This window comes from Crocodylus porosus, unplaced genomic scaffold (genome assembly GCF_001723895.1).
Source record: "Crocodylus porosus isolate Cpor-Errol unplaced genomic scaffold, CroPor_comp1, whole genome shotgun sequence".
Taxonomy (NCBI): Eukaryota; Metazoa; Chordata; order Crocodylia; family Crocodylidae; genus Crocodylus; species Crocodylus porosus.
In genome coordinates this window covers 40,889,231-40,893,389 of record NW_017728947.1, presented here as the reverse complement: position 1 = coordinate 40,893,389, position 4,159 = coordinate 40,889,231, and the positions used below count along the sequence as shown (strand labels likewise).

At 44.3% G+C, this 4,159-nt stretch overlaps 1 protein-coding gene across 2 annotated transcripts in view; it reads right to left on the bottom strand.

Moving 5' to 3' along the window:
* The window catches only part of CD82 (CD82 molecule), a 56,726-nt gene that overhangs the window by 52,130 nt on the left and 437 nt on the right, over positions 1–4,159 (bottom strand). The window lies entirely within an intron of this gene.

Here is a 4,159-nt window from a genome sequence, read left to right as displayed (position 1 = left end):
TTCCCCCTACAATCATAAAACACAGGTGACTGGTAAGTCACATTACACCTGCCTGTGCTGAGACACCAAAAGTAGCTGACACCAACAAGAATGAAGACAGTCCAGATGAGTCGCATCATTAAAAGCTGTGAAATCCTCTTGGGGGAGGAAACTCCTTGCAATAAGGTAGAGCTTGCCAGGGGGCAGGGGGAGAAAGAGTCTTCTCCAAGCACAAAGCTTGCTTCTTGCTCCATTCCTGTCACACCCACCAGTAAAAAGCCAAGTGAACTTCCAGAGGCATCCACCCCGCTTTCTCCATCTCACCACTCTGATAAGCAAGGGTCTCCCTTAGACACACACAACATTGTTCACATGCACAGAAGTAGGAACGCTGGGCATCCTTTCTAGAACCCACTGTCAATTAGTCCACTATGCAGAAAAGCAACTGAGGACAGAAAAGGCTCTGGACCAAACAGGCATAGTTAAGTGGAATTTTTTGAAGTCCAGTTTTGTTCCCCCCTCCCTGCAAAGTCTTTAGATCTGTGCTAGAGTTTTTTGCTACATGGAGAAAATAGTGTAAAATAGGGTATTCATGGCTTAATAGCTAACTCCCTGTATTGATAGACTTTTCTACACTAAGGGCCCTTATGTGGAGGCAATACAAAGTAATTAATGCACCAACAAGTTACATCCTAACTTATCTTCATGGGAAAAACTGAGCCCAATGGAGAAAGTTCTCCTTACATGAAAATGTGCAACTGTCCCCAGATCCAAGTCCTAGCTCACAGACAGAATGATCAATGGCACTTTTAAAAGGGCAACATTGCAGAATGAACAAGTACTTTTTTTTTTTTAAAAAAAAGTACTTCTGTACTGCAACATGGGGGTAATAGCTTGTTACTAGAAATCTGTACTCATGCATGTCCAGACTGAAATGAAAGTGCTACTCTGCTTGCAGCCACCACAGCTCCTGCATGCCTTGCACTTCAAACAGCAACAGAAGTGCCACCTTTGTTTTGCCAGTGGTCCATTTCTGTATTATAAATATCAATAAGAGTATATGTACATCACCCTCTAAAGCAGAAAAAAATTACTTTTCCAGTCAAGTTGTCAGGTATTTAGCTTTATACCAATATGTGCAAACACCAGAATATTGTTATACCTGCTCACACCACCCTAAAGGAGTTGCCTCCTATCCATGTTTCTCTGAAGTCACTGTTCCACTATCAAACTTCCAGCATTGCAAGATGGTGAAGTTTGTAGGAGCCTAACCATAATTTGCAGATCCTTTAAGGAGCCAAGGAAGCATGTGGAGTATCACCAACTCAAAGTCAACTCCACAGCCCTATCAAACTCCAGACTATGACACTCAAGATGCATTTCTCTAAAGGAAAGAATGTTTGGGAACAGGAGGGAAGTTTTTATAAAGACAGGAAATTTCTCAAGTAAAAGGATTTTTTTTAAAAACTCCTTTCTAGTCTCATTTAGAGAAGTCAGCTTGCCATTTAGCATTTGTAGCCAGGCAGGCTAGGCTGTGTTCTCAGGAGCTCTGTTCAACACTTGGATGGACAGGCTCCTAGCAAGCCCATGACATTATGAGAAGCATCACTGACAACTTCACTGGCAATTTATAAAAACTTCTGTTTTTGAATCACATCCCCTCCCATCAGTCATTCCTGTACTTGTGTATTCTATCATTGTATTGAAGGAAAAATTTCTGAGCTACCCACATCCAGCTACTAAGTCTCAAACTACTCCCATGAGGGCATAATAGGCCTTTACCTTAATAAAAAAAGTGAAAGCCACAAAAATATTTATTTGTTATCTTAAATGTTACACTATGCTAAAACCTGAAACTGAAATGAGAAACTGTCAGGGTCGTTATTCTGTCTGAAATTCCCATTTTGCTAAATTAAAAAGTAACCACAGCTCTAAAGTCCTCATTCATACCCAAGACCTCCAGGTTAAACCCCAAGAATGATTTCAGCTATCACCTTTAGCAGTATCTTTTTTAAAGCTGCATCATACTGCATTATTACCCAATTTTAAGTGATCTGAGACATACCAAACACATTTGCCCTCATAGTAAAGATCTCCTGGATCCCATTTTGGATATCCAGCTGCAACTGCATCCCACTTTGTAGCCAAATATCACTAGGGCATAATTAAGGGATATTTATGCCCTTAAACTCTGAAAAGGGTGGCCATAATATGAATTCTTTAAGATTAAGAGAGACAAAACAGCAGCTTCCAACTACCTGAAGGGATGGAGCTAGGCTGTTCTGTCATCTGCCACCACTGAGAACAAGGAGCCATGGTCTCACATTACAAGGGAAGTTTAGGTTCAATATTAAGAACTCTCACTAGGAGGGTAGTAAAATACTGGAACAGGTCCCCCAGAGTTGGTGGAATCTCCATCCCTGGAGGTTAAGACCCAGCTAGACAAAGCTTTGGCTGGGATGATCTAGTTAGGGGTAGTCCTGCTTTGAGCAGGGGGTTGGACTAGGTGACCTACTGGCCCTCCCTTCCAACCCTAATATTCTACAATTCAATGACCAGTATTGCCTGTGGAATTAAATTGCTGCAGGATACTGAAACAATTTAAAAAGCTATCACAATTACAGGGGTGGAAAATACTTGCATCTTTTGTACTGTAATCATATACAAATTTGAAACCAGTGTTACTAGCCAAAAATTGTTATACAACTTTTCAGACCATATGCTACTAAAAAGGGCCAAGGAGGAAAAGAAAAAAAAAAAAACCCCCACACTCCAACTAGTTAAATTCCAACATCATTTCCATCTGTTTATTTTAGCAGCTGTTAACAAGTAATAGTTATGCCAGAAAAGTAGCACACAGACCCTTTGTCATAGGGACAGTTAATCTAAAACCTAAGAGAACAGGTGACCCTTATACCATGTCCTCTGACTGAGGAATCTTCCTTATGGCCACCTGTCAAAGCTATAGCTTGGCAGGCTCCTTTGGAAAGCACCAGTCTACTGGTTCTATGGTTTCAGAGCCTCTTACTGGATTTTAACTGCTATGTCCACTACCTGCTCTCAATCTGGAATCCCACAGTTCTGCTCCACCAGAGGCATCCAGATTAGAGGCTTAGACTGATACACAAAGTGCCAGCTAACAATGGCATACACTGGGAGATACTCTGCTGGGAAGTCATAAAGCAGAATGCAGCAGTATCATATCAACAAGGCTATATCTGATCTTGGAAAAGAGATTGTTCACTTCCGGGGACCATATTGCAAGGCACTGGCAGATTCAAGGAAGTCAGAAGAAAACAACAAAAGACCAAGGAACAAACAGACACATTGAAGGAAGTCAACAAAACAACAAAAGCTTGGGGAAGATGTGCACACCTCCCCCCCTCAAAGTTAATAGGATACTTTCTTGTCAGGCTACATAATTAACAGAACTGGCTGGTGGGAGAAAATACCATAATAGCATACACATGTTGGAAGAGTGCACAGTACAGAGGTTATTGTATGGGACAGCCACATTAAGGCACATTAGGCTGCAGTAAAAAGGGGAGGGAAACCCCCCCCAAAAAAACAACCTATTCATCTGTGAAAGTCTCCCAAAGAAGATAGGGGAACCTTACTCACCATGCTTTCCCCAAGACTGGATTAAACCTGGAGTAGTCCTAAGAACAGCCCTGCCCTGGCACCAGATATGGATGATTTAAATAAATAAAAAAAGTGTGTGGAGTCGACTTGTGTGCAAAGCCGAAGGCCTGCCCACCCCTCTGCTCAGCCCTTGAAGCCAGGCAGCTCACCGAGGGCAACCCCTGCATGCCAGTGGGAGACAAACTCATCTCCATGAGCCACAGTCCTTTTCCTTGCAGTCACAGCTGCCCAGAGCCAGTCTAAGCAGGCAGCAGGAACAGCTTTCCCCTGGGCTGGCTCCCAGCAGAGGCCAGACACCAGAGAGAGGTGCTGGGGAGGGGACAGCCCCGGCCGTGATGGAAGGCTAGGCAGAAACAGACTGCTTGTCGACAACAGATCTGGGGCACAGGGCGGCCAGGCTCGTTGAGTTTCGTCTCCGAGGGCCGAGCCGAGCAGGCACAGGCGCTGGCCGGCCTCCCCGGGCCCCAGCGCGCGGCAGCCTCGGCCGGCGGCCACGTCAGTCCCACGGGGGAAGCGGCGCCCCGCGCCCAGGGGCTTC